Source organism: Colletes latitarsis, chromosome 4, assembly GCF_051014445.1.
Source record: "Colletes latitarsis isolate SP2378_abdomen chromosome 4, iyColLati1, whole genome shotgun sequence".
NCBI classification, from domain to species: Eukaryota; Metazoa; Arthropoda; class Insecta; order Hymenoptera; family Colletidae; genus Colletes; species Colletes latitarsis.
The window spans coordinates 26584579-26604176 of record NC_135137.1 but is presented as its reverse complement, the minus strand read 5'-3'; the positions used below and the strand labels follow the sequence as shown (position 1 = coordinate 26604176).

General features: G+C 29.5%; 1 protein-coding gene and 1 long non-coding RNA gene across 9 annotated transcripts in view; one reads left to right on the top strand and one right to left on the bottom strand.

Annotated features, from left to right (window-relative positions):
* The window catches only part of LOC143341159 (uncharacterized), a 618628-nt gene that overhangs the window by 123196 nt on the left and 475834 nt on the right, over positions 1-19598 (bottom strand). The gene's annotated exons all lie outside the window — the stretch shown is intronic.
* The window catches only part of Wge (BAH domain and coiled-coil containing protein winged eye), a 646012-nt gene that overhangs the window by 544456 nt on the left and 81958 nt on the right, over positions 1-19598 (top strand). The gene's annotated exons all lie outside the window — the stretch shown is intronic.

Genomic DNA, 19598 nt, shown 5'->3' with positions numbered 1-19598 from the left:
AATTTATTATAATTTTGTGTAAGAGAATAAATAAACATTTATTTCTACTGTATTATACATTTCTTAGCGTATCTATCATTTTAATTTTTTTGGTACAAATAAACTTACTATAATTGTCAGTAGTTCTAGTGTTAAATAAATTAAAGTTTCCCATAAATGCATAAACATTCAGAATCTACTTGGAAGCATCGAGGAAGGAAATTAGAAAAAGTACTCAAGTTTATAATTATTCATATCATTTTTCGTCTCGTTTGAATAGACCTGTGTGTGATTCTTGAGTTTACAATTGTTCAGATCACTGTACAGAAAAATTTTAATGAGAAATTCTAGAGACCAAAATAAAACGAAAATCAAGAATATCCATTTCTTGGCTGAGGCTTCGTTAAAAAGTTATTAAAAAATTAAATAAAAAAGTTTCAAATCATTCTGAATAAATTATTTTTGGTTGCGGGGATCAATTACAATCATTTTTGGTCATTACACATACCCCCGAAATCCTACGCACTTTTGAGAAAAGAATTAATTACTGAAAATATAATGTCTGACCATAACTGTCTGTCACCTTAAAAATTGAAAAGTTTCAAATAATTCTAGAAAAATTATTTTTGATTGCAGGAGCAAATTACAATCATTTTTTATGAATACACATTCACCCGAAATCCTACTTACTTTCGAGAAAAAAATTCGAGTAAGTGTGAAATTTTTCGGCAAAGAAACAATTTTTCAACTCGATCTAAAAAAATTATTTTTGATTGCAGGGACCAATTATAATTATTTTTGGTCAATAGACATACCCTCGAAATCCTAACCAGTTTCGAGAAAAAAATTCCTTACCGAAAATATAATTTCTGGCCAGAAATGTCTGCCCGAATTTTGCAAACTATGCGCATTTTAGTGTAGAATATGTACAAATCGTAAAACTGTTCGAAAAGTTGGTCCTTGACCCCGCAAAATGAGAAAAACCCCATAAAAATGGTCCAATTTTCAAACAGCCATAACTCCTACAATTGTGAATATATTTCAATGAAACTGTTTTCTGAAGTAGAGCTCATGGGTACCTACAAAAAAGTATTCGACAATTTTTCTGTAGGGCATCGAACAAAATTATTAAAAATCAAAAATGAATTTGTAAGAAAAATCGACAGAGAGTAGTAGGTGCCTAAATTTTTCGGCGTAAAAAAAAATTTTAAATCGTTTTAAAAAAAATATTTTTGGCTGTAGGGGTCAATTACAATCATTTTTGGTGAAGAGTCATATCCCCGAAATCCTACTCATTTCTTAGAAAAAAATTCGAGAAGGTGTGAAATTTTTCGACAAAATTAAAAAATTTCAAACCGTTCTGGAAAAATTATTTTCGGTTGCGGGGGTCAATTACAATAATTTTTTATGAATAGACCTACTCCCGAAATCCTACCCACTTTCTAGAAAAAAATTCGGTACAGATGAAACTTTAAACGTTAATAACTTTTTAATGAAATCTTCATCAACAAATTAGTATTCTTGATTTTCACCTTATTTTGGCCTTTAGAATCTCCCATTCCAATTTTGCCCAGGGGCGGCCGAACACCCTGTATAACTACAGGCAAACCCGTTTATTAACTGTTTGAGAAAGTAGGTATTTCTTCGAAAGTGTTCATATATTGTTACAAACAGAGTTCATAAAGGAACTGACTGTTCATAAAAGGAATAATTGCAGAAGGTTCGCGAACTGATTGCAAATAGTAAAAGGGCTTTTATGAGTTCTTCGTGACAAAAGACTACAAGACATTTAAACGGCCGAGAAGACAGAAGGAAACAAGAAGTGATTCTGATAAACCCAATAGATAGTACCGATGTGATAATTCTGTGTCCTTTGGATCGTTGAGTGAATTCACGCGGAAACGATAACTCTCCTATGTAGTGCGATGATGCGAGAACGGACGTCTCCAGCCTCCATTGTAAAGGTGAACCGAGCTGTGCTGAATCTCCAGCAATCGTCCCTGATTGTTGATGCGTCGATTGAGAATACATACTTGGCAATCCATCGTGAAATTGATGAGGCTGCTACGCTTTTTCGACAGCTCCTTCCTTAGTTGGTTGTGAATTTGATGAAGCTGCTACGCTTCCTTGGTATCTCCTTCCTCAAAACTTAATGCAAGGGGGTGGGAATATTGGGATCACGCTTCTGTAAATCTGTTCTTCCGAACTATCTTGAAGGGCCAAAATGTACGATGCACTAAATATAACGTGATTTATTGTCACATGATATGGCTGCTGTCTTCACGACGAATCAACATCGTGAGAAACTAGTTGTTTAGTTGGTGGTGTGTTAGATGTTGTATTGTCTTTTGCTTTGTAGTTTTTCAGATGACGAATGTTTAACCCATTTGCATCTTCACTCAAAATGTGAAGCTTGCTTTATAAATCAGAGACGCTCGATTGAAGGTCTTTAAAAAATTATACATATTTCAAAATGAAATCATTTTATGTAGTGTTATAACATAAATATTTATTTTTTTCCATATATGGTAAATAAACTTAAGATAGATGATAAAATTGTTTAATCGGTATGATAATCTTCGAAACGATCGATACATAATAAAAGTACATTGTTTAGATGTTCTTTTTCCTTTAGCTTCTGTTGGAGGCTAATATTCGTATTCGTGTATGAAAATAACGAAAATAATGAGCTATTGGTAGATAAAATCTCTCTAATCTTTTTTTACAATATTGTTCAATAATTTTCTTCGCCAATTTTTCTTTATAAACGTAGAAAGCTCGATCATTTTTTTTTTTAATATTCCCCTTTGGGTGATAAGCAATAGTTATTGTTCGTGGATTATTCCGCTTAATGATGCAAATGGGTTAATGAGACCTCGAATCAGTTGTGATTGGAATGGAAAATTTGGCCATGGATATTTTAAGGATTTGTAGTGTTGAATGTTCGGATTGTGGGAAGGAATATGTAGGTGAGAATGTTTTAATGGAAAGAGTAGGAGAATAATTATTCCTTATTTCCAAAAATTACAATCTTTAAGTGTTTTCTAGCAAATGCTAATATTTTTCTCTTATTTCTGTCGTTGGCGGATAGTGTGTTTCAAACTGTACGGCCATGGAAACATGCTCCCATTATACTTTTTAACTGTTATGAGAGTAACATATCTTGGCTGATTTTGTTGTAGAAGGTTTAGTATTATAGGCCTTAGAAAGATTGGGTTTTGAATTATTCCGCCTGATCAAGTTAACAATACCCTTAACGTATTTAAATTTACCTCAGAAGTTGAAGGTGTAAACAATTTACATTTTTTTTATATCTTGAAATAATAAGAATTGTTGCCTTATTATATGTTGATAAATTAAACTGATAAACTAGACTTTGTTATAACGATACATTAACTTTCATTCTAAGCGTCGTAACCGTACGATTGACGTTATACATAGCTTAATTAATAATACAATTTTACTAACATATTCGCAGTTCTATGAAAATTACATGTTATTTATTAACAAACTGTTGATACAAAATCAATATCCTATAAAATTTACAGATACAATTATTGACAAATTCCATATTTGAGACCACTTAAATTTTTGCAAGTGTAAAATGTTTGCATAATGATCGTATTCGTCTAAAAATTCGAAATTATGGAAAATTCATCTTTTTTTGAGAACGTATCCAGTAACTGGGAAATTAGGGTTTTGTATTAGTTAGTAAACTCTTTAATAAAGTTAATCTAATAAAGAAATTATTTTGTTTGAAATAAATTGATCATGGGTTTAATCATGGGGAAATTTAATTCTAAATATTTGCCCACATTTTTAGTAATTACTTTGATATGGAATATAAATATAATTATGGCATTTTAGATTACAATAAACCTTGTTTACTTGAACCTCTGTTACCTGAATACTCTACATTGGAACATTCTATTATTTCAACAGTATATCTATTATTGGAACATTATCAAAATGAAACATTTTTCAACAATATACAGGGTGTTCGGCCAATTTTGGGAAAAATTTTAAGACGAGATTCTAGAGACCAAAATGAGACGAAAATCAAGAATATCAATTTCTTGACTGAGGCTTCATTAAAAAGTTATTAAAAAATTAAATTAAAAAATTTCAAATTATTCTAGAAAAATTAATTTCGCCTTCAGGGGTTAATTACAATCATTTTTGGTAATTACACATACCCCCGAAATCCTACGCATTTTCGAGAAAAAAATTCCTTATCGAAAATCTAATTAGGCGCCTAAATTTTTCGACGGGAAAAAAAATTTCAAATTGTTCTAGAAAAATTAATTTCGCCTTCAGGGGTTAATTACAATCATTTTTGGTCATTACACATACCCCCGAAATTCTACCCAATTTCGAGAAAAAAATTCGTTACCGAAAATATAATGTCTGATCACGAATGAATAATTCCCCTGAAATTTCATGTGTTTCAAATCGTTTTGAAAAAATTATTTTCGGTTACGGGGGACAATTACAATAATTTGTGGTCAATACACATACCCCCGAAATCTTGCGCATTTTCTAGAAAAAAATTTGAGAAGGTGTGAAAATTTTCGACGGAAAGAAAAAGTTTCAAATCATTTTGGAAAAATTATTTTCGGTTGTGGGGGTCAATTACAATAATTTATGGTTAATAGACATACCCCCGAAATCTTGCAAAAAATTCAGTACGGTCAGAACTTTAAACGTTAATAACTTTTTAACGAAGCCTCCATCAACAAATTAGTACTCTTGATTTTCGTCTTATTCTGGCTTCTAGAATTCTCCATTAAAATTATTCCCAGGGGTGGCCGAACACCCTGTATAATATACCATAATAACAGCATCACAGCAAAATCAATATACGAAATAATTCATAAATTGAAAAGTACCAAAACATCAGCATGAATGGACGGTTTCAGGAATGCTATGATTAACTTCTTGTCTTACGGTTTAATTTGTAATTGTGTTTGTCATAATTAGACATTGAATTTGTTACTGGTCGGAACAAACGTCCAACTTCTCTTTGCTAATCGAGTACTAAACAATAGACTGTGACGAGAAAGGTTCAAAACTTAATTCTCCTTACAAGTACCAAACAATAAGCAATAATACAGTTTGAAATTAATTTCATTACGAGTCTGACCTATTTTCGTCATGTCAATGTCTTTACCATTTGTATAGAATAGAAGAAATACTTATTTCTATTTAGTTAATCATGTAAAAGACTCGTGTAATTTAAAACAGCTAAAATAACCATCCCCCTGTATCACTTATTCATTTCTATTATTAATATTTGTACTCTTTTATCTGAAATATAGAATTATCGATTGCAGGATCGCAAGTGTTTTATTTTTTTAAAATTTTCTTATTCAAAAGTAAATCGACTCCATTGTTATAATAAGAAACGATGAATCCTACTTTCACAAGTTCAATTACTATCGGTAAATAAAAAAATGAAGACAACTGGATCTAGAAATTTAGAAATCAAAGTATACCTACGAATTCAACACAAAACTAGAAGACTTATGTGCATTTTAAAATAGGCATAAGTTTTATTGTTTACTATTTCGTCGCACTTGAAGTTACAATTTCAATTTATTTCTTAATATTACAATTTGCGTTGGCAATTAAAGTTTCTAGACATTCATCATATTCGCCTGAACTTTCTTTGAACGATTTTTATTTTTTTAATATTTAGATAACATTGAATTTCGGAAACAATTAAAAAAATAAAAAAATCATAAACAATAACATTCAAGCAGTTTGTTATTGAAATACAATAACTCGTAACACGTTGGAAAACATGTATCGAATTTAATGAATGTTCTCGTAAAATGAAACCTTTCGCTTATTATTTTCATGACCAATAACTTTATGCGAAAGATTCGCAATTAATTTCGATGCGGCGTAATTAGAATCTGATTCTATGTTCTATACATAGGTATGTAATAATAAATTGGAATAGGCGGTCGTTCCATTATTTCGTATCAAATATTTCCGACGTGCATGGTCCATAGGAGGCTTTAAATTCATACTAATAATTTACTGATACCGAGGAATTGTTAATCATTTGGCAATGCGTACAGAATGTATAGAATTTATAATGATTGATTGTGTTGGAGATCTGTATATTCGTCTTGTACTCTATCCTGTCTCTTCTATTATACATAATTACTGAAAATAATTACGAGATCACGTTTCCGAGTAATTCAAACACGAATAAAGTTTGAGAAGCCAAATAAATGGCAAACAATGGTATAATAAATAATATTTATGGCAAACAAATTATTGATATATTTTAACTTAACATTTAATTTGAATACAATATTAATAGGATATTTTTTAGAATTTTTAAACATATCGTATTCACTAAAATTAACGGAACATCATTTATAAATGAAAGTAACGAAAATAACTTCGTCCAGGAAAAATGAAATTTTCTGTCCAATACTGCAATTGATTTATTTTTTTTTTTTCATGTACGTCATATATTAAAATATTACAAACTTTATCCATTCAATCACAATAAATAATTGTAAATGTGAAATTATAGTAATAATTTCAGTTAGTGAATATTATGAACCAAAATTTATTGAAAAAATTTTACTAGTTGGATGAAAGGATATGCATATGTAATAATGATCTTCAAGACAAACAAAAAAATTCTTTAATTTTCTGTATATAGTTAATTTTATGTAGTGGTTCATTGCAGTCCTTTTTTTATACAAGATCGAAGTGTTAATTATAAATTAATTAAAATCTCCATTAATATTAATTAGAAAAATTGTTCCTAAATACCAGCAAAATATATAAAGCATCATTGTTTTCGATACCGTTAAAACATGATCTATACTTAAAATTAGAATTCAAATTGTAGCGTTTTAACGTATCTATTATTCAATGAATTTCTCTTTTAAATTATGAATACAATTAAGAGAAATGTTTCTTGAGAAGGACGTACAACAATTTGAAACGCAAAACAAGTTGATATATACCAAGTATGCTTTAATAGAGCGTTTAATTTAAGAAATCTATGTGTGATTGAAAAAGCACTTACATTAACAAAAGACGCATAAATAAGATACATATAAATTTGAAACAAAATATAATTAATGTAAAAGTTTCATTGGCAGAATCCAATATAGCAACCACATTTTTATTAAATTTCTTTTTAATTCAAAAAAATTATTCTCTTTCATTTAATTTTTTCTTTTGTATATGTATAACGAAATATGATTTCGTATTCGTGCATATGTTTTCGTTAATAAAAATCTGTGCAGTGGCGGGAATGAATTAGTTAACCCAGAAGTGGGGAGATCTGAAACCTCGAAAAAATAGAATTTTGAGCCAAAAAGTGAATACATATTTTGTTGATAATAAGTGCGTTTATTTTTTTGTTAAGAAACATGAAACGTACATCTAACCGAAATTCTTCCAGTAATTCATACAACTATTCAAGAATTTAACTTATTGCGTAATTCACCAATGAGGGAAATAAAAAATTATTGAGTATTATACATAAACAGTTTAGTACTATATGTTATCAACTTTAAAAATAATTAAACGTTTAGAAATTTATCTTTTGTTGAATCAGTTTGTATTTGTATTTATTACCATTTACTTAAAAAATACGACAGTCAATATCTACGTGAATTATTCGATTAACAAATTACTGAATGAATTAATTAACTGAGTTTGGAATCAGTTTAAATACAGTATTTTCAACCCGATCTGCAATTAATTTGTTTTTAGTTTGATTTAAATATGATCCCGACCTAAATTTAATTCAAACTAATCAAATATTACAAACTCTAAATATTACAAATGCGATATATTCTGTCAAACATACTATTGCGTACAACTCGAAAACTAAGATGGGCGATTATATTTAGGCGAAAAAGTTGATCAAAATGTTGACCTTGACATATTTCAGGGTCATCAAAATGTTCGAGGTGGCCTCGTTTCTTTATAATTATCTCACTTATACTGCTTCGGTTTAATTATCGGATCACACAAATGGCTATAGGGAACAAGGTTAAATAGAATGTTTATACGAGTGTTTTTCATTGTTTTATCTCCGTTGTTCGCCACTGAAGTAGGTATCACATCTTCTGAAATGTCCTGCATTTTGATCGATAATCAATGTAAATATTGAAATCGTATTCTTTCTACACGCGGAAGTAATAGCACATCAGAGATTGATTCTAGAGATGTAGGCTGTTTCTTAAATGTTGCTGTCGTTAGAAAAAGCGTTGTCAGAAGAAACGGTGACGCAATGAACGCGCCTTAAGCACAACAGCGCCTGGAACAATACCAGCGCGCGGTTAAACAGGTATGAAAAGTAATTAGCCTAGAATGAGTTTTTCTTAGCGGGTTTCATACACGCGAATGTAGTCGACCCTGAGCATTACTGCGTATCAAAAGCGGATAAAAGTAGCGAAGGAAAACTTTTCCGAGGCGATTTTCAACGTTGTCGTTGGCTTAAATCGATGGTACTCCATACACTTGGCATTTTATCTCTTATTATTTTATCGATAAACTCTCGAATTCAATCATTCGTTTGACTGCTTTTATCCTACGACATTCAAGTAGCAATGTCTCAATGTTTTAAATACTTTTTGTTTTTTATTATATTGAAATATAAAAGTGTAATAGTTTCTTTATGATATTGTGTAATTCTGTTTATTCTCATATTCTGCCAAACTGGTATTACAAATATACTGCACTTACACCTGTGACTACTGCAAATACATTTTGAGACATACAATTTATAATTTATATTTATTTGAAACGATTGTTTCTATACTGCGATTTTTATACTTCATTAGATGTATACAAGTCAGACACAGGAGAAAATGATTTTATTATCTACTTGGTTTTCAAATTTTATAAAATTAGAGTACTGCTCTTGCAAGTTACCGAAACAAGATCATTGTGTTATTTATTTTTCAATTAGACCAAAGCTTAAATATCCTTTTTTTTATTATATTGAAATATAAAACTGTACTAGTTTCTTTATGATACTGTTTAATTTTATTTATTCTCATCTTCTACCAAACTGGTATTCCAAATATACTGCACTTCCGGTAACTTTGTTTTAAAGAACATGAACGAGAAAGGAGGAGAACATGAAATTTCCATATTACGTATTTAGGTAAAATAAAAACTACTTATGTTTAAAAATTTAGAATCTCAACAAATTAAAAATTACTGTCGTTATTATTAACGTTCACATAAAAATAACAGTTCTAATAATTCTTGTGAGAAATTAAATTTGACAAACAAGGCTTCAAGTATTTTATGTACGACTGTTGACTATTTGCCAATGTTAGATCAATATGTCACGATTGCATTCAGCAGAAATTTGCTTTTGAGCAATTGTTAGAAAGATACGTGTGTATGAAGTATTATAAACCTTTATTCTTGTTTTTCATTACTGAATTTGTTGTTAGAGCAGATCTTATTAGCAACGAAACACTCTGCATGTTAAATGTAGTGTGTACATCGAATGATAAACGTGATCTTGGACAATTTTTAATAACTTTTACATAATGATATGTGTCATAATATTACGTGTAAATGTGTATACGTATTGACACACCTCAAGGTACTCATACACTTGGTGTGGCACGGTTATGGCCTCACAATGGCGCTTTACGTTGGAGTACTGGTCGACCGTAGGGGAACCCTCAAATAAAGCTCACCAATCAGTCCCGGGGAATTCCCGTGCTTGTGTATTACTATCGAAACAGTTTTATAAAACATCTCTTCTTCGCTACCTTTATAATTTCGCTGTTTGGTTTATTAGATCTGAATAAATTACATTTTATATTACTATCAGACCACACTTGGCATTTCATCTCTTATTATTTTATCGATAAACTATCAAATTCAATCATTCGTTTGTCCGTTTTTATCCTACGACGTTCAAGCAACAGCCAAAGAAAGTCATTTACCGTTTTATTCTTCTTTTCTCCTCGGTGGCTGTTTGTTCGGCGTATTTTCATCTCACAAAACAGTTGGTTTTACAATATCGTTTGGGCTTTTCACTATGTGGCGTGCGAAAATACTCGTTTTCATCGTTCGTTCGAAAATGCTCGAGCACGGTTCCCCTTTGTGCTGCGCTCTTTTTGCGCGCTTTAATCGCGACACAATTATTATTGTTGAAACGATATTGTGGTTGCGTCTTTAAGGATCCGCTTAGCTTTCATAATTGCGCGCGTTTCGTTCTTACAACTTTAACCCATTAAGTAGCAACGTCCCATTTAAAAGACATTAAGAAAAACATTCTTTTACTGTTATTCAAATTTATTTGAACGTCAAGCGACTGGTAGGAAGTTGCGACCTAAATGTAGCGCACTGTAACTGTTTTGTAATCTTTTCTACGTACAAGGTATTATAAATGAAAAACAATATTATATTTGGCAATAATTGGTTTCATTATTGTAGTTTGGAATATTTTCAAACTGTTGTTATTGAAACTAATTCTATCTTACGTTATTATAATTTTTCAGTAAAGAAACTGTTTATTTATAGATACAATTTATAGATACAATTTTTCTCTCATTATATTTCCTGACGTCTGGTATTGATATTCCAAAAATAAACGTTTATTGAAAGTAAATTTTCCACTTCATTTTTGAGATTACGTCGAATGATATAGTGTGTTATATCGTTACGAGTATAAATATTATTTATATGGTTTGGACGAATGCAAAATCGGGGTAATATTAAGTTACAAGAATTTGTATTTGACTATTTGTATTGTATTTGCGTAGAAGAGACTGGAATCAATAGTAATACTTTGACTTTGGAATACTGTAACTCGAAATTTTCAAGTATTACACATGGAACAAAATTTTTTGTTTAAAAATGTTACCCGGTTATTTAACATTGTTCACTCGTAGCAGTTTTGTCGCGTAAATGTTTACTTTAGTGGCTTTGCCTGAAATCTGTATATTTTTTTATGGTTTTTTTTCATAAAATGCTATACTTCTGTGGTAGAAATAAAATTGCGCATTTTTTTTATAAAAGAAACTTAAAATTCTAAGAAACTATAGATTGTGAGGGACTTTTATTTGAACAATAATTGAGATATTTGCAGAAATCGTTAATACTACCACATTCACTCCGTCGACCGTTTTCTGTTCACACAAATATACAGACACATGGTAAAACCACTAAAGTAAACATTTACCATAATATTAATCACAGATAAGGATAATAAACACTGTTTCTACGAAAGAAAACTAGATACAAATGAAGTCTCCAAAGAAAGCTGAAACTAATTATGTACCTATGAATTATTTTCACAATTTTGACAAACATATAAATCATGTTGTTCAGTAGAACTAAACGAATCTAAATATACAAGGTAGTAATATGTATTGTTCATTCCTACTGTTGTTCTTGTTAGTCTATCTTTTTAAATTCAAATTTCGTGAATTTTTGTTTTTTTTTTCGTACTCTTTTTCTTCACGTTTACTTCTGATTTTTTTTCATATTTTCATTACATATATATTCTTTAATCAGCATTGAAATCCATAGAACGAAATGTAAGTAATAAGTTCTGTTAATTTTTAATTCGTAATATTGAACTCTTAAAATACATACTAGTTATATATTTTTCTCTTTCTAAAATTAATTTTACTCTTCGTTACTTTTTAATTAATATTATAAATTGTAAATTATTGGCGATGAGAAAAGGAAAATGCTTCAGATTTTTTAAATTGGACGTAACGATTGAGAAATTACGCTTAATTTACGAAGGAGTTAATGAAAGTATTTCGACCAAATGAAAGAACTTTCCTAATTTTTCAAGATTAACTGTGCAGAAAATAAATTACGTAGGATTACGGTTTAATCTTTGTATTTATATTCGTTCAACTTAAATCCATGCGAATCATTACTTTAATTAAATAATCAGACATTCATAACTTTATTAAATGAAGATCTTGTATCATAAAATCAATATGTAGGTCCTTTTATATTTTAAATAAAGTGAATTAACAAGGAAAGAGAAATGAAACAGATTTACCAAGTTTGAAAGAAGTTGGAAAATACCAAGAATACCAATTTGTTGATGGAGGCTTCGTTAAAAAGTTATTAACAATTAAATTAAAAAATTTCAAATCGTTCTGGAAAAATTATTTTCTGTTGCGGGGGTCAATTACAATCATTTTTGCTCATTACACATACCCTAGAATCCTACGAAATTTAAAGAAAAAAATTCTTTACCGAAAATATAATTTCTGGCCAGAAATGTCTACCCGAATTTTCATGCGAATCTTTAAAACGTCATAACTTCTGAACGGATTGGGCGATTTTAATGTTTCAAAAAGCAAACAACGCGTATTTTGGCGAAGCATATGTGGAAATTTCAAAAATATTCGAAAAGTTATTCCTTGACTCCGCAAAATGAGAAAACGCCAATAAAAATGGCCCAATCTTTAAACGTCCATAACTTCTACAATAAGTATATCTCATTGAAATTTACTATGGAAGCAGAACTCACGGATACCTACAAAAAAGTATTAGACAACTTTTACGTACAGCGTCAAACAAATTTATTAGAAATGAAAAATGAATTTTTAAGAAAAATCGGTAGGGGATAGCTGCTGAAATTTTTCACCGAAAAAAAAAATATTAAATCGTTCTGAAAAAATTATTTTTAGTTGCAGAGGTTAATTACAATCATTTTTGGTCAACAGACATACCCTCGAAATCCTACACAGTTTCGAGAAAAAAATTCGAGTAAGTAGTAAAATTTTTCGGTGAAAAAAATAATTTCAAATCGTTCTGGAAAAATTATTTTCGGTTGCAGGGGTCAATTGCAATCATTTTTGGTGAATACGTATACCCCTGACATCCTACATACTTTCGAGAAAAAAATTTTAATTTTTATCATTTATCTTGGGTGCTGAAGTATTCTTTCTTCGATAATAACTTTTTATTGTCATACAATTTTGAACTATTATTCAAGTTATGTTGAGTAAATTGCAAAGAAACTCACGATATCGAATGCTTGCAAAAGATTGATTTTATTTTATTTTCTTATTGTTCTTATTTTAATGTTCTGAATCTCAATCGAGTTTCACAGTTCATATTTTTGTTATAACTTCTTAAAAAAGCATTTATGGATTTTTTGTTTTATAACATTTTAGTCTTACAATTAATTTTACTTGTACATAGTTGAATTATTATTAAATAGTTTTATATTCTTAACAAAATTACTAAATAATAGAAGAAATTTATTTTTAATTAAATATTGTGGTAAAAAATATTTAGTTTTCGGTAAATGTTCTATTGTAAACTAATTTTACGGATTTAGGATACATTCGTGTGCTTCCAACGGAACAAAGTGTTTTATCGGGTTTATTAAACGTGTTTTCGTTTGAAGCCATCGCGCAGCTATCGACATTCTTACAGCCGTGAATATTAACGACGGTCTACGAAGGGCTGACAACGTTCTTCGAGAATTCTACTTCCGTTGTTCGAGGGTTCCAAGTCGATTATCTTTCTGTGCGTGACGATCGAATCGTTCCAAAATAAATTCTCGCACCCCCGCGGCTGTTTTTCTTCATCTCGCTGCGGAAATTACGCAGACCTTCGTTTCGCTGACCCACTGATTGCGAACGTCGGAAAAGCGAGACCTCGCGGACCTTCAATTAATCGCACGACCAAGTGGAAAATCGAATTTGAAACGTAGTCGTTAAACGAATTCGTCGATAGTGAGTGCTTTCGAAACGTGTTTTGTTCAACAATTTTCAGAGTTTTTCCTCTACTTTTCTTTTTTTGATTATTGATCGACGTACTGGCAACTGACGATAAAAAAAAGAGGATTGATTGGGAAATTGCAAAAATAAAGCAAGTATTATGTTTCGTAGCAGAAGTGGATAGTTTTCGGAAGAAACTTACCATTCTTCCAATAGAATACAGTAAAAGGACGGAATCTGTCATCCATTGTCAATTCCTGACACTACTATCGAAAAGTGCACGATGATAAGAAATCGTAGTTTCTTTTTCTAATGTGTTTACGTGTTAATGCTTTGCATAAAAATACTCAGTTATTATTTTTATTATATTAATCTTGTTATTAGTTTCGTTATATTAATTTTATATTCTTAGAAGTGAAGGATTCGTTCTATAAAACATGCTACCTACTTCTTTAGTGTTTTCCTCAAATGTTTCCAAAATGCTTTGCATAAAAATACTCATTTATTATTTTTATTATATTAATCTTGTTATTAGTTTTGTTATATTAATCTTTTATTCTTAGAATTGAAGGATTAATGTAGTGTACATCAAATGATAAACGTGATCTTGGACAACTTTTAATAACTTTTACATAATGATATGTGTTATTATAATATTATGTATAAATGTGTACACGTGTTGACACATTTCAATGAAGTTATATTAAGAAAGCTACAATTTCAACAGATATTAAATTTCAAGAAAGATTGCAAACGTTTCAGAAATTGTATATAATTTGGAAACAAAATTTTTGTTGAAAGTAATATATAATTAATAATAATTGCATTATAGAGTATACTTGGCTATACAATACCAGTACAATATGCAATGCCGACTGTTATTAATTGCACATTAATTCGTAAAACTTTTTAAGTATATAAAAAAATAATTTTTCCGGCGTGTTTCACAGGTTAAAACGATAACAAGCTAATAATAATAATGCAATTATTGGTCGTTTGTGCTCCCAACAGCTTTATTTTCGTCTTCTAATGAATTGCGACACTCTTACAAATATTTATAGATACAATTTTTCTCTCATTATATTTCCTGACGTCTGATATTGATATTCCAAAAATAAACGTCTGTAGAAAGTAAATTTTCCACTTCATTTTTGAGATTACGTCGAATAATATAATGTGTTATATCGTTACGAAAATAAATATTATTTATGTGGATTGAACGAATACAAAATCGAGGTAATACTAAGTTATACAAATTTTCATTTGGATATTTGTAGAGGTGCGCACGAAACTGATACGAAATTAGGATTGGCCTCACAACTTTAATATTTAAAATATGACATAACTTGAGCAATAAAGTTGCACCAGTGTGGGATCGTTTAACTATGAATAGGAGGATTACTCAATTTAATCATGGGTTATTAAATGATTTACGTGCATATTAAATTAATCAAATTCTATATGTTTGAGTCAAATTTTCATATACAAATGTACAGTGTGTTCTCTTATGATTTCTAATAAATTGTTAACCCCTTGATGTACGACTTAATTCCAAATAATTTTTCAAACGTTTACTATTTACTTTTGTTTGAATTTGTTTTTAGAAAGAATGGCCACGAAAAAGAATAAATTTATTTTACGGTTACCTCATGGATGTAAAAAAGTGTTGATTTTAAGATACAAGACTTGATGACGAGTGAGTAGCCTTATGATTGTGAACCTTGACATCAAGAACTTGTGACGAGTCAGACACGTCATAGTATGGCAAGGGGTTAATATTATTATTGTGTGAAATTATTCTATGTAAAATAAAATACTCAAATTTTCATTTGTACATATAGTTTGTAAGTCAACAAATATATTTTCTCAAAATTATTAATCTACTTACAAATTATATAATTGAAAAGTTGAGTATTTTATTTTACACAGAATAATTGCACAAAATAAAAAATATTAATAGCATACGTATCTTAAAAATTACACGAATCAATAATTTAATATCTATCGTACCGATTTTAACAAATTTTATATCCTAGTAATGTAGGTATCCAATGAACAAATTCAGCGAACAAAATGTCTTTTCAACGGTCGATACTAGCTTTTTCTTAATGCTGTGAAATAATTATATAACTATTCGCAATGTAGATAAGTGCTTTTTTCTTTCTTAATTTTTAATTTCATCTAAAACTTCTAAACAGATCTTATCGAAAGCGTCACAACGTGAATCTACGTGTAACTATGCGATTCTAAGCCCACGAGGATCCAGAACAGAGGGATTATACAGGGTGTTCGGCCACCCCTGGGAAAAATTTTAATGAGAGATTCTAGAAGTAAAATAAGACGAAAATTAAGAATACTAATTTGTTGATGGAGGCTCCGTTAAAAAGTTATTAACGTTTAAAGTTCCACCCGTAATGAATTTTTTTCTAGGAAGTGAGTAGGATTTCGGGGGTAGGTCTATACACCAAAAATTATTGTAATTGATCCCTGCAACCGAAAATAATTTTTCCAGAACGATTTGAAATTTTTTAATTTTGTCGACAAATTTTACACCTTCTCGAATTTTTTTCTCGAAAGTGGGTAGGATTTCGAGGATATATCTAATGACCAAAAATGATCGTACTTGACCCCCGCAGCCAAAAATAATTTTTTTAGAACGATTTGAAATTTTTTAATTTCGTCGAAAAATTTGGGCACCCTACCCCCTGTGGATTTTTCTTATAAATTCGTTTCTGATTTTTAATAATTTTGTTTGACGCTTTACAGAAAAGTTGCCTAATACTTTTTTATAGGTACCCATGAGCTCTACGTCGGAAAAAAGTTTCATTGAAATATATTCACTATTGTAGGAGTTATGGCTGTTTCAAAATTGGACCATTTTTATAGGGTTTTTCTCATTTTTCGGGGTCAAGGACCAACTTTTCGGACATTTTTACAATTTTTACATATTCTACACTAAAATGCGCGTAGTTTGTTTTTTTAAACATTAAAATCGTCCCATCCGTTCAAAAGTTATGACGTTTTAAAGATTCGCACGTAATTTCGGGGTAACATTTCTGGCCAGAAATGATATTTTTGGTAAGGAATTTTTTTCTCGAAAGTGGTTAGGATTTCGAGGGTATGTCTATTGATAGAAAACGATTGTAATTGCCCCCTGTAACTAAATATAATTTTTTTAGTATGATTTGAAATTTTTTAATTTCGTGTAAAAATTTCAGTACCTATTCGAATTTTTTTCTCGAAAGTGGGTAGGATTTCAGGGATATGTGTATTCACCAAAAATGATTGGAATTCAGCCCCGCAACAAAAAATAATTTTTTCAGAATGATTTGAAATTTTCGAATTTAATTGTTAATAACTTTTTTAATGAAGCCTCCATCAACAAATTGATAGACTTGATTTTCGTCTTATTTTGGCCTCTAAAATGTCCTATTAAATTTTTCCCAGAGTTGACCGAACACCCTGTATAGATCTAAAAATCAATGGTGGTATAAGAATGTCCATATATAAAAATTTTTTGGGCACTTTCGTTTATTCCTATATTCCAATTAGACTGACGGTTTTGTAGGTGTCTCCCACACGAACACGAGATTCAAATTATTCAAGAAATTAAAAAATATTCACCATACGTAACACTGGTACAATATAAAATTAAGTTTTCATAGAATAAAATATTGCTCGATTTAATTTCCTTATTTGATATTTAAAACATTTTATTTTTTCACTCAACGCATATCAGGAACTTTAGTTACAATTTTTAATACTGTTTCTTAGAGACAATTACAATAATAAAATACAATAAGAGATTGATACAAACACGTATCTACAAAATATAGCTTTGATGAGAACACATCGATCAATAAGTTCATTTCTTTTTATACGGCTCTTATATCTTTCCTGTTTGCCTCCAAAACCCTTATTATTATATCAGGTGTTCATGAACTTTTTCTTATTTACGTATGAATTAAACTAACAATGTTTATCACATTTATCATTCAAGGACTCTTGAGAATTACGATCTAATTTTCAATATTCTATTCTTGACTTCTCGTGCATTATACCAAGAATGTTAAAGTAAAATTACGTTAATTATCGATTTTATCAATAGCTAAGAATGTTCTTTTACAACCTATAGAAATTGTCTCAAAATAGATTTCAAGCTAATTTTAGTCTCAGAATCTCTGTTTTCCTCTTCATGTTTTGCCATTTGTACCTCTTATTTTTTACAAACTTTATGTAAGTGTTTATTATTAAATTAAATATAATTTCAACAATTGAACGTGTTATACTCGATTGTATAAACAAATTCGTCGTATTGTCAGATAAGGTCACGAATTCCTAGTCTTACAGCAAGTGCATGATTCAAAGAAGAATGTAAATTATACATGGAGCAGGTTACGTACTTACATATAAGATGTTCTGCGTAAAGTAACGTTCGTAACGACTTGGATGTCGCAATAAACCTGCAAAAAGAAAACTCCAGAATCTAAAGGCATAAAGATATCGATAAAAGTTGTACATGTATCGCGTACTTTATGCGAGATAAAATAAAGTAATTAACGTTTCGTTTAAGTAGATATTCATTATTCCAACAAAAAACCACTTTCTACTTGTAATTTTAACGTCGACGATTATTCTTTAATCAGCATTGAAATTCATAGAACGAAATGTAAGTAATAAGCTCTTTTAATTTTTAATTCGTAATATTAAATTCTTAAAATACATACCAGATATATGTTCTTTTTTCTTTCTAAAATTAATCTTACTCTTCGTTACTTTTTAATTAATATTATAAATTGTAAATTATTGGCGATGAGAAAAGGAAAATGCTTTAGATTTTTTAAATTGAACGTAACGATTGAGAAATTACGCTTAATTTACGAAGAAGTTAATGAAAGTATTTCGACCAAATGAAAGAACTTTCCTAATTTTTCAAGATTAACTGTGCAGAAAATAAATTACGTAGGATTACGGTTTAATCTTTGTATTTATATTCGTTCAACTTAAATCCACGCGAATCATTACTTTAATTAAATAATCAGAAATTCATAACTTTATTAAATGAAGATCTTGTATCATAAAATCAATAGGTAGGTCCTTTTATATTTTAAATAAAGTGAATTAACAAGGAAAGAGAAATGAAACAGATTTACCAATTTTCAAAGAAATTGGAAAATTTTCCTTCTCGTGAAGATACAAATTTTTCAATAGGAGTGTCTTTTATTATAAACGATTCAATTTACATCGAATTTTAAGTATTTCAAGTTTAAAACGAAAGCTATACAATCTATTTAAGATGCTTGATTATTAAAAGAAGTATTTAATAGGTAGTATTAATAGTAATAAAGTGATAATTAAGGTAATATTTAATAATTCATATAAATTTTGTATGAAACTAGAATACTATATTTAATATTGGAAGAATTTTTAGTTAGTTGAAGTACAGTCTATTTTTTGATTCAATAAACTTTCTCAATATAGTTTCTGCAGCTTTTTTTGGTTGAAAATCTGGACTGAAAATCGTATATCATTCTGTTTGTTTTAACTTTAGTTGAGATATCACGATGATAAAAATACGTAATTTCGTTTAAAGAAATATCGATAACCTTGAAATCTCAAAAAATATGTCTGAAAAAAACTATTTTAGACGATGATATGTGTCCCTTTGAACAAAACAAACTGGTTCCTTAAATATTTCCTTGTACCATTAAGTGTTTTGTACCATGTAATTTTTCATAAATCAAAAGTACATTTCGAAAATATACTCTCGAAATTTTAAGGTCGTATTTCCAAAAATAACGGAACCAAAGTCTATTTTGTAAATGCAAAACTTTAAACGCTTTTTTCTCAAAATCACATTTTTCAAATTGACATCCGGAATAACTGAAAAACTAATTAATCACC